The 12,798-nt window shown below is 37.3% G+C and overlaps 1 protein-coding gene across 1 annotated transcript in view; it reads right to left on the minus strand.

The window, feature by feature from the left end:
- BMPR1B (bone morphogenetic protein receptor type 1B) overlaps positions 1-12,798 on the minus strand; it is a 264,618-nt gene that overhangs the window by 212,336 nt on the left and 39,484 nt on the right. Inside the window, exon 2 of the mRNA XM_075751583.1 lies at positions 184-254. The gene's annotated coding sequence lies outside the window, so the exon portion shown is untranslated. The remainder of the gene's footprint in view (positions 1-183; positions 255-12,798) is intronic.

Consider the following 12,798-nt stretch of genomic DNA (forward strand, 5'->3'; position numbering starts at 1 on the left):
TGGTAGAATTACACATTCCATTCCCAATACAAGTTATGTTATCACACATTGAACTTACTACAAAGCACAGAACTTGGAAAAAAAAAAACCCAATGCAAAATACACAAACCCTCCATTGACAAACTTTCTATGAGCTCATAATAAGGAACAGTGTCTTATCTTTATCAACAGATGCTGTCTTACCTTTATCAAGAAAGGTTGAAATGTCCCTTTCTCCTATTCAGCTCCCAAGAACAAAAGAAATGAACTCCACCCTGTGGGCAAAGAACATTTTTAAATGATTAGTGATATTCTGAAAGAAGGTTTAAATCATTACTAAAATAACACAGACCTTCTAATTCTAGTATGATACTCAGGTAAAAACATAACAATATCTGCAAAAAAGCCCACTGATGGCATATAGCTAGGTACATATTTACTACATTATTTCAACAAGTAACGTGGTAAACGTTCGTATGAAGTGCAGCCCACCGATAGTGAAATATTCAAACAACGCTAATTGATAATGAAAATTATGCGCTTTTTTTTAATTAGGTCAGTTTCCAAGAGAAAATGGCAATATTGCAACCCATTGCGCAATCTTCAACCACACAGGTTTCCTTTACATCTTAATAGAGGCCCCAGAAAAATGAGATAATACGATACACATTACTAAAAATAATTCTGGATGCCCTAATAATTCGCATATCTCAGACTAAGGATTATCGCTCATCTCTGTTGTAACAAACGCACAAATGCAAACGCTTCCATGGGAGTAGGATGGGATTTGTATGGCAACACGTGTAAAGTCTTAGGGTGAGATCAACAGTCACATAAAGCAGCAGAGAGACCGAGATTTGTTTATTCTGCAATGCAGCCACAAAAGCTTTACTGAAGCCCTCAGCAAGAACAGTTTCAGTCAGCTGCAGAGGACTGAAGACAAGGCTGGAAAATTAATCATAGAGGCTATAAGCAAAAGAGGAAAAGAAGATGGAGCAACAGCTATAGTAGGATGTTGCTGCTACTGAAGGCTGCTGGAGAATGAACACATTACGTGCTTGTAAGGAAAAGCTATTTCATGGGTTGAACAAAAGGCACAAGAGCACAGAGGCAAGGAGAAACAAGAGGACCAGAGCTTTTACTTCTTTACTTTTTAATTAACTACTCCATAATCACACTAGAATGTGAAGCAGAAATTATTCATTTAGACAGCTTCCCTAAAATCTTTACAATGTCACTGCTTATCTTATCTGAAGTAGTTTTACATATAGCAACACTAATTCAAGAGCTGCAGAATGGTTCAATTTCGTTCCTGCCTTAAAGAATAGCCAAATATTTATCATTTCCTTCACAATACTGGAACAGCCAGAAATTTTGCAAGGAAATAAATACAACTGACTTGCTGATAATGGCCCAATTCAAGGAGCTGTCCTTGTTCCTACAGCAGTTTTGTTACTCTACAGTGGTTGTGCTCTGTTGTTTGAAGGGAAAAATTAATGTTTGTTATTAAAGAAAATACCTAGGTAGTGCTTCTGATTTTTAAGTACCACTAAACAGATGCTCCATCTTTTTTTTTTAAATATGTAACTAGCTTGTAATGACATAGTTAATTTACAGTGTACATTTACAGTTTCCCTTTTTCCAGAATAAAAAATCTCCATGTGCTTTGTTCATATTAATTCTGTGAACATTCATGTATAGAACTACTGAAGTTGTGATCATTTGGTTTTGCTTCTAATTAACAGCTCCTTATACATCTTCCCCAAAATACCTGTAACACTGACAACTTGAGGGCCCTCATGCATCCATAATATATATTTCAACTTAGATTAAAAGTCAGAAAAATTACTGACTTCACTCTCTAGAGTCACTGGAGGGATTTTGAAAGCTTCCTTCTTCATTGGGCCCGAATTTTGGGGGTTCCGCCCTTTCACAAGGGCATCAAGTTGTGCGTATAAGGTCATATCCCTTCTGAAATATTAACTTAAATAGTTTTCATACATCCTAGAGGTTTGTCTGGTGTTTACACAAAGCTACAGGTAGAAAAGGTTTGGTTTAAACAACTTAATTTCAATCCACTCTGTATCAATATTTCATTGGCAGATTTTTTTAACAGCATGCATTTAACACGGCAACTCTCACCAATATCAGAAACTGTCTCAAGTTAGTAAACGTTCGACAGCTAAATCTTGTGCCCTTTTCCAAACGTTCACACAGCTCTGCTTCCCTCTCATCTCATCCCCCTGCCTCCTATTTACAGGAGAGGGATGTGCAGCACGACTCTTGCAACGTCATTTGGTGACCGAGCGAGTCCGGCCATGGGCAAACCAGGCTTCACGGGATGACTTGCGGGGCAGCCGCCCAGGGCTACGGTGAAGGGTTGCTCCTACAAGTGAGGATCCCACCCAATAAGGAACATAAACCTCCAAGTGCAAATTAATAGGGATCATAATCAAGCACAGAAATTTCAGGATTAAAACCAGGTATTATTATTTACTTTAATGCTAATTTAAACTCTAGTCTGAAATCTAGATTAAAGTAAACTTTCCTTCCAGAGCAAAGGTTTTAAGTTTATAAGAAAATTACTTAGGAGCTAAAAAGTGATATGCAGGAAATGGTAATGAGTTCAGCTTCTATCCAAAGGGTGATCATTTTCTTCCAGTAAACCTAGCTCCATCCTTCACTCCCACAGAGCACCATTTGTACCTTCTCATAGGACATCTGTGGAGGAGAGAAACAGTAGTACCATCCAGAGTAGTCACACACAACTCAACTCTGAAGTTGGCTGCATTCACACCTAAGACAGCAGTGGAAAGCAGACAGGAAATGCCAACTTCATGCTCATGTATAGGTAGAGAAAAAAAATCTGTTCCTGAACAGAAAAGGCAAAGATCTTGGATAAGCATGCCACATAGTTGTTTGAGCTTCCAAATTTCTCCTATCAAATGCTTCTGTAAGGAGTCATTCATATCTTTTTGTCAGTGTCCTCCACACAGTTAAAAGAGGGATGAGGATCTGATTTGGAGGTTACAATTTATAGAAGCAGTTAAATTTCCATGATCTTTTTCTAGAGGAGAGGAGTTTAAACACGATGGTTGTTTAAACCAGTGAAGAATGATAGCTCCTTTCCTTCAGCTCCCACAAAGGAAGAATAACATCCTTCTCTTCATTTCGCCATGTTCCAAAACAGGCAAAAACATGATAGGGAAATTTTCACGTGATCTTCCTGTTTTCTAGAATCTCTGGAAGCAGTTTTCCTAGTCTTTTCACTCTTTTCCTCAACTCCACCCTGCAGAGATCAGGGACTGATCTCAAGTAGGTACATCCTACAAGTGAACACCCCCAATAATCATAGCACAATCTCCCCAGCTCAAAAGAATGTTTTCCACTTACAAACAGCCTTCAGGTATATGATTTTGCTATCTTATTTTTAAAGCATTCTTGAAGAATTTTCCCATGCTAAGCTAATATTAAACACACAAACAGCGACATGTTCACTACAGACAAGGCAGGTCTCTATTCCTGCTTCAGCCATGATGCTGCATGCAAGCTTCCAGCTTCTAAAAAGCACATCTACTTATTTGAGAATACTTTCCGCTCTTCTCCTTAATCTACTGAATTTCTTTCTTTGTGATCTAGAGGAGGTGCCTAACAAACATTTCAGCCAGCATTTGACCAGCCCCACTTGTATGGGCTGGGTTAAAATGTGAAGTTTTTTCTTCATTTTATTATTGCAAAGACAGAAAAGCCTAGAATGACTAAGAAAACCAATACATTAAAAATAAGCAGTACAATTTATGCTGTGCTTTAGTGGACCAATATAGCTGCGATATGACATCCATGGGTCTGATCTCAGAATTGGTACATAACCAATACAGGAGCCAAAGACATCAACAACTATTAAAACATGAAGAGGATTCAGCTAGCATTCATTCTAAATTGCACACAAACCACTCTTAATCCTCAGCTAATTCATCATTCCTCTTAAACTCCGCCAGAACAGAGGCAGAAACTTAAACTTCACCCTGGCTGATACAGTCCGGGATTTCACAAGTAAGCTGATACTAAGACAATAAAAAGCTGGGAAACACTAAAGTAACCATTAAAATGTCCTGTTTCATAAGATAAGGAAGCTTTTTGCCACAACTGATATTTGTTTTGACTTGAATGAAGCTAAATAATATTTTCACCCTTCTCTCACAGCTCTTTCAGAAGGAGTCCACCCGCTCAGGCAACCAGCGGCACGAAGCTGACCAAGGACCAAAGCCTCGGCAAGGCGCTGACGGGAAGGTGCCCTCTCCCCCTCCTGCCATTGGTCAGCCTTGCAGGCAAAACCTGAGAGAGCAGCACAGATTGGAGTAATTACACAGATAGCCTGGGGCTAATTAAACAAATTACTCGGAATCAAAAGTATTTAGAATCTACGGAGAAAATGAATAGATGCCATCAGAAAGTTTCTAAGGGAGACAGATTATACAAAAGTGCTACAACATGAGGAATATGAGAAATACGATGTTTCACTTGATTCAGTCTCTATGAGGCAAAAAGACTGGTCCCTCAATGGAAATGTCTATGATTATTTTTTTAACATATGTAAACCTAACATATATAAATATGTAGTTTGACTGTAGAAACCCAGGTAATTCTTCTGGACATCAATTTTCATCAGCAGCTTCAGTTCTCAAATTATACAGCTTTATAATAGAATTAAATCAATTTAATGCATTTACAGTTGTCTGTACAAATTTTATCAGAGAAAAACATAAGTGCAATATAGACAAGAAGCTGAGTAGGCAAATCATTCTAATTGCAAATAGACAAAAAAATATTAATCTGAAACTGAATCAACTCCTCCCCTCCCATTAGACTACATGATCTCATAAGACGACAGTATCACATAAGATACCAGTTTTGCCAAGATCAGGGCAATTTTAAGTTTGTAATTTTAAACTGGCATATCAGTGAGAGAAGCAAAATGCTCTAAATAAAAAAAAACAAACCCAAAACAAAGAAGACTCTGCAAAACAGCTGAACTGCCACAAACCTTCAGCTGAGAACTGGAAAGCCACATAATCCACAGATACAGCTAAACTTTTCTCCATAGGCTTCCTAGTTTCCTTGTGGCTGCCAGTGTTTAGGTTATCAGGAAAAAAACAAGGCCCTTTCTTATGACATTCTTAAATTATTACAGAAATAACACTGCTGCCACTTTGCCGTACACTGAAGGCTCATCTATTTCGATGCATTTCTGTAAGGCCTTATTACTTCTTATTTTCTGTACTTACTGTGCTACAAATTAGTGCCGAGATTCTCCAAAAAAAAAAAACCAAAAACCCACCCAAACCAAACCCCACACACCAAAAAACCAAACAAAAACCCCACAGGTGATCTCCTATGCAATGAGGTCCTCATCTTGCTTATGCTTTCCCACATCAACCCGTAATACGCTTTCCCTGCCGATGGCTCCATGCCATTCATGCGTTCGCACGCTGAGCCTCCTTTGCTCACTATGAGAATGACAAGCACCTATCTAAACAGCCAGCCTGAAACCTGACCCATCTGTTTTCAACTGAAATCCACAGGAGAAAAAAAAAAATAATTCAGACTGCCTTTTGGAATAATACATTCAAATATTTTCTTAGTATGAAAAGACTAAACTCCGCCCTTCCAGTCTGAAAAGTCTCGGCAAAGAAAAACAGCAGAATTACATTCCCAGCATTACAAAGAGCATGGGGAATTTGGCTTCGAGTATTTGCTGTGACTGTTCCTGTAGCACACAAGTACCACAAACTGGATGCTCAAGGAGTAAAGTTTAATTCATAATTCATGAGACTAGGTCAGATTTATACCAGGATTAATGGGATACAACGCAATTATAAACAAGCGAGATGACAAGGGCTGTCATTGCTTGGCATTAGAATTGATTCTGGGTTTGGGTTTTTTGAGGGTTTGGGGAGGGGATTTGGGGTTTTCCGTGCTTTATTTTGTTTTTAACGCAAATTATAGATTTTTCAGTTGCATAAATCTTTGATGTTTAAAAGGCTGATAAACAGCTTCAATATATAATTAGTAATCTATTCAGCTTCAAAGGATTTTAATGCCTCCCTATCAGCAGAAATGCAGTAATACTGTATTCATTCCCACTTACTTAATGGCAAAGAAACTAAGAAACTAAACGAATGTAATCGCTTAAAACAAAGTCAACTTTTATAGATTTTTTTACAAAGTTCGAGTACAAACAAAATGAGACAGTATAAATATCCCTTAAGTCTACATGGCCCTTTTGAGACTAATCAGAGTTGTCAATATTAGAATACTGTATTCTAGCCAGTCATGAAATTAATACTTGAGACATTCTAGTGTTATTTTAACTCTGAAGTAGAGGAGAAAAGGCACTAGAAACGTCATGTGTGTTGACGTTATGAGTCATCTATTTATATTTTTTTAAAGTAACTACCATGATTAGTTTGAGGCAGGTAAGTTTAAGGGAAGAGTCAGAAAATACGTTACGGTGGACTAGGATTAAGAACGTTAACTGTGGCTTCCACCTACACTTAGCAACTGGAAATTAATTTCCAGTCTCAAGCACAGACTGGGCCCCAAAGACCTATTTTGTTCTCTGCACGCAAACTGCCTGGCACTATTGGTAGAAATGCTGGGACCGTGTAGCTACATTTTCCACACGGAGCTTACGGAGACTTTTAGTAGAGATGTTGAAAGAAGCAATAGTCTACGGACCGTGAAGGAGAGCGCTATGTGCTCCATGAAAATGACATCAATACCTACACCGAGGCACGTTTGGGAAGACGGAACACAAAACTATAAGATGCTGATGACTAAAAGCACATATGCATACTGGAGAACTAAAAGCCATTGCGGTCACTCAACGCGTGTACCTGGCTGATGACACACAGCATGCAGATGCTGCTCCCAGACACACCGAGGGCCACACGTTCCCCACAAGTGGTCCAAAGAGGAGCCATAAGCCCAACCCCTTTCCTTTCTATACACACACTCAACATCATAACATGACATCCACCTGAAATAAGTAGATGTTATTCTAACGGACCCAACCTTCTCAGCTTAATCTGAAACTCAGTGTTGATATGGTAGGCCACAACCATGGAATGCCTATTAAAACAGAAAAATATTTATCTAATACAGCAAGCGCCTAAATAATTTCTGGGTGTACCTCTAAATTTAAAACTTTTCCCATTGAAATAATAGGATTACATCAGAAGTGAAATATATTTTAGTATCTACACATTCACAATAGCTCCAATGGGAAAGAAATAGCTATAATAGGAGAAGGTTATAAAAAAAGTTACAAAACTTCAATTTTTATTCTTTTTTTTAAATAAGGCTAAAAATGTAAATAGATACTGAGAAACACCCACAAGAGACAGAATTACAGGTCATTTCAGGCTGATACAGTGAAAAACAAGGAAGCTAAAGCATTCAGCATAAAAAAAAAATCAGAGTAATTTCTAAATCCTTACTTACAACATGATGTACTATTATCATTTTAAACAAGGAACAAGATCTATTCTCTCCTATTTTCAGACTTCATACAGAAGCACTTTGCATTTTGCATTAAAAAAGACCAATTCACCGCATACTGTAAATAAAATATGGTCAATTGGGGAGGGGACGGGGACACAAAACTCCTTTCTTGAAGGACACAAGTTCTTGACGGACAAGTTGCCACGTTAAGCTACAGGAGAAGTGACAGCCAGATCATCTCCATTTATGAACAGACTTAATTTCCTTAAAGGAAGGAGAGAAAAAGGGTGGCTTTCCATCACAACTTGGAATATGGCATATCACAGAATTTCAAACTAGATGGCCAAAAGCAAGCAAACACGCATGCGGAACCTGGTAAGTCGACAAACACCATTTGCTGGGTGAAATCTCACAACAGTAGTAAACCATTGGAGTACAAAAGTCATTTAATGAACCAAATGGTTCAAAGAGAAAAAATGCACCTCACTACAGCACAAAGCAAGTTACTAATTCGCTGCACTAGAAAGTAATTTGTGAATTGAATCTTGGAGCATGCTTCCTTTTGCTTTTGTTTACTTTAGAGTTGAATGTTCCTAAACTACATGGGCTGCATACTAAATAACAACCACAGGTTTTGTGTGTGTATATATTGTGTATGTGTCAATAAATATATATGGAAATTGTATGAAAATTGGGAATGATTAGAAGCCTTATGTCATGGAAATATTGCATAGGCATGAAGAGCGTATAACGTTACCTTTCAATAATTAAAGGTCAGAAGATCAGCCCATGCACGCAGACCTTTCCTCAAAGCAAGGTTACCGCAGTGACCTCTTCAAAACCGCCTGCCTCCTAGTGTATTTTTTTGCCCATCTCTGCTCCAGGTTTTCCGCGTATTTGGAATTCCACAGATGGTCCCCATCGCCCCCAAAGAAATGCTCTTTCCAGATGAATTCCCCAGAACAGGACTTCATTTCTTAGACAGCAGAGGGATATTTTCCAGAAATTCATGATTCCCAGGAGCACCACGATTGGCTAATACTTAATCATTCCATAATCTTACAAAATCTGGTAGAAATTTAAAAACATTTTCATAAGGCACTGATGTTCCAATAAATGCTGGAAGCTCTCTGACCAACATGTGATAACCCTACATTAAAGGATTTGGCTGTCCCTTCTCATCATTTCAATATAAATAGCATATTCTTAATAAAGCCTATGCTAATGTAATGCTTTTGAAGTTTTTAGTCAACTATTTTAAACATGGTGTTCTAACGTCTTCTAATAAACACACACACCAGTCTATAGTCTAGTACTACAGACTCTTTCTTACTATTTTATTGTATTTGTTGATGTTAATGATTTGCTAAGTTTATTTCCTTTCAAATACAGCCTCTGCGTTTCTCAAAGTTCCTTAAAAATCACTTAAGTAACAAAAGACTTTATGACACAAAGATAAAAAGAAAGATATTTTAGTATATAATTTCCCAGCTGAAGTGTCACACCTCAGCATACACAGCTGCGCCCATAAACGCTCTTCAGGCCGCCATAGTATTACAACAATGCCTACGCATACACCCTTCGGCAAAAGTAATCCACATTTATCAAAGACCTTTTTAATTCAGATTCCATGTTTAGCAATCCTTTTCCAGGATTTCTGCTTGCATCTCTGGTGAAATGCTGTAATTCCTGCCTTGTATCTCAATTCTACACAAGGGGCAAAATACAGATTTCTTCCTTAGAAGAAATTTGGTATAATTAATAACAGAATAATTACTATAAAGAAATAAATTGTATCCTCTCCGTACACAGACGTCTCTCTCATACATGCTAAGAGGACTTACTGAGCATGTTTATCAGAAAAGAAATGAGAAATCCTGTAACTCAGATGATACAGAAATGTACCTAAGGAAAATCTTTAATTTCCTACATTAATATAATATTTTAAGGGGAAGTCATAAAAGAGAGGTAAACAAGAATAGAATGAGAATAAAGGAAATCTTGGTTTAATAATTGATTTTTAATCTCCTTTGCATTTATACTTCACTGACTTTAGAAAAAATAAGTCTCATTTTCAATAGCTGCTGTAACCACTGAAACAAACATTAACTCTAAACCAAATTAAAACAGGATTTCAAAACAGTGAAATAGGTCACTAAAAGATACCTTATGCAAGTGGTATAATGGGTTTACCCAAATGCTCTTTGATTCATAACAAGTTGTTGAATAAAGAATTTTCTACAAGAAAGGTTTATTCTAATCGTGGGTCAGATTTTTACAAGTTCCAGTTCACTGCCCCAAAGCCTTCCCAGGATCTTCACAGAGGACGAGCATCATCATCTGCACCTTAAAATAGGATTTCATTGAACAACTAAAAAAAAAGCAATAACGAATATATTAAGCCGGCACCTGCTGAGATTTTTCAGTGAGCCATGGTAAGCTACTGCTCCTTGATAACACCATTGCACATTCCTCCTCACTTGCGTGAAGCCCCCAAATGCGGCAGCTGGTAGAGGCTGCAGGGCTGCCAAGGGCTTGCTGAGAGTAACCCAACAGAAAGTACTTGAACACCAGCGAAAAGTGGCAAGCTCCTGCCTAGCAGCTCCCACTGTATTATCTGACAAGACTACCCAATTTCAAACTTTCCTCTAATTCTGAACTGATTTTCTGTTAAAGATTCGGTTTCTGAAAATTAGGCCGGTAACTGCTCAACAGTTTTTTTTCTTCAAAGATCAAAATTCAAGCTGCTTCACAGGCAACGCATTACTCTTTTTTAAAGAAACACTAAATGAAATTTTCTAAAAGGCAGCTCACTCTTAAGTGAAGGTTTCACTTAAAATACTAGTATTATCACCAATTTGGAATCTTTAAATGAGATTAAATGCTCTACTTGTGCTATACCGTTCCCCATGCTTATAGCCTTTTTTTTTAATTATTTTTACCTTTTTCATCAATTCTGGCAATGCAGACAGACCAATTATTTTTATTAGTTTCTCCAGCTTCCATTATAGCTAACTCAGGCTTGATTTCAAATGTCTGCAAAACATATTTGGTGTCTAAACTACTAATCCACAGAGATTTCTTTTTCAGGTTGTTTCCTTGGAAGGTGATGGAATCAATTCTATTAGTGTTATTTTCAGAAAAATTGATAGAAGTTCAAAGACTACTGTTTTGTTTTAAATAGAGCCAGCCTTTGAAATTTCACTACCTGCCAGTGGTCTAAAATGCCTTTTTTAAGCAGGTCACATAACATAGCAAGTAACAAACATAAGGAAAAACTTTAGCAAGTATGAAAAGAGAGGAAAACACCCACATGCCATTGCAGCCTGTTTTGACCCACACATACAATATAAATCAAGCATAAGGTAACAGTAGCTTAACTAATTCTATTAATCTCTATGAGTAAGCATTTCATTTGGCCATTTTCACATCCTGTAATTATTCCAGAGGAAACGCAGGTTAAAGGTTCAACTAGCACTTAAAATGTCTCCTAAAGCATAATTATATCTACAAGACTTAGCCTGTGGGTAAAATTGGGAAACCTACAACACAAAGCATTTCTTTTTCTCAAATACATTGTGGAGTCCAATTATTCCAAAAAATTTCTTTTTTTATTATTACTACTCAGTTCTATCCAAAGCCTATCTCAAAAGGAAATGCTATCTGGAGCCTACACAATTTGGGCCATGAAGCATTATTAATTCAGTTATAAGAAATAGTTAAAACAGAATCATGAGCTCCCTCTTCACGTTTATTCAAAAGAAGCATCAAAAAAGCATAGTCACAGCTGTCAATTGCTCGATTCAGTAAGGGATCACAATAGGGGATCACTGCAACAGCACAGGCATCAAGAGCAGCCCTGTTTGTTAAATGGAAAAGATATGGTTTCAGACAAACACAAAACACTTATTTGCTTTTTCATAGCATGTTTTTGGAAGAGAAACTCATTTTCAAAGATGGGAAGAGAGCCCACAAACTGCATGTCATGAAGTACCTGTTTAGATAAATTATGCTCTTAGGGGAAAAAAAAAAAAAAAGATACAACTCCATAAATTGAAATTGCCTGGCATACAGTGGGAAAAGGCTGAGAAGAGGCGAGCATTCAAAACAGGCAGAAATTCAAGTGGACAATATACTACAATGAGAGAAACTTGCAATTCTTACTACAGAGTTCTCTAATCTCCTTCTTCCCATTAAATACGCATGAGTGCTGTATCCAGTACACATTAATTTGCAACAAGAGATATTCAATTGTATTAATTTGCCATTGGCAATTTATAAGACACATAAATAAAAGACTATTCGTTTGCCATTATTAACAAGGCTCTAGTTTTGCTCAGCTACGGCCTCTTTTACATTTTTTTATGTGAAAGCATCAATGGGAGGTGTTCATAATGAAGTTTGTAAGCACCAATTCAAAGTTTGTGTTCTGAAAAACAACTACTTTGCTACTTATTGCAAGTGGTGCAAATGATGGAATCTGTCAAGCAAGTTCCAAGGTTTTGGTTTAAAAAAAAAAAGCGTGCAACTTGAAAAACTCATGAAAAGGAGATTAATGCTAAAAAAACAAGCTCTCAAATTAGTAAATACTAGAATTAAGGCTGTTCATGAAGCACGAATTCAGACCTCTTATATGTATTCAGTGTAATGGCTTTGCTCAATATTACAGAGCAAGCCATCTATGCAGCCAAGAAAAAACCCCACACACCAGTGCTCCCATGGCCAGCACAATATTTTAAACCAAAATTGTGCTCTCTTTTAAACCTTTATTTTATTCACTGTTTATCCTGGTTTAGATGATACAGAAGTCTAAGATATCACTGTACCACAACATATAAAAAGACTGTATAAAAGTGTGGAAGAGCTTCATAAGATACAGAATTCAACATTGAGCTAATATAGTATCAAGCTGAAACTTAAATCCAAACCAAAATGACCATAGGTATTGACTAAGAATTTTGGTTTACACAAAGTTTTCCATTATTTATTTTTAAAACCTTCCAGTTTTACTAAAAAGCCGCCAAACCACCCTAACAGGTTTTGACGTATTTTTAGAGTTCTCCCAGTGTTTTCCTTTCCTTGGCAATTTTTCTTCAGAGTTGCATTAACATCTCACTCACCAACACAGGCAGTTAATGGATCTGTATAGGTATCTGCCAGAGGCAGCAGGAACTAAAACACAGGCAACAGAACAAAGCCCACGATGTTTCATGTTTCAGACACTTTTCCTAACCATTCTGACTTTCCAACATCCAGAGCTACAATGAGATCAGAGAGCATCTTAAAAGGATTCCCCAAGTATCTTCGACGAGATAA

This window comes from Balearica regulorum, chromosome 4, assembly GCF_011004875.1.
Source record: "Balearica regulorum gibbericeps isolate bBalReg1 chromosome 4, bBalReg1.pri, whole genome shotgun sequence".
NCBI lineage: Eukaryota > Metazoa > Chordata > Aves > Gruiformes > Gruidae > Balearica > Balearica regulorum.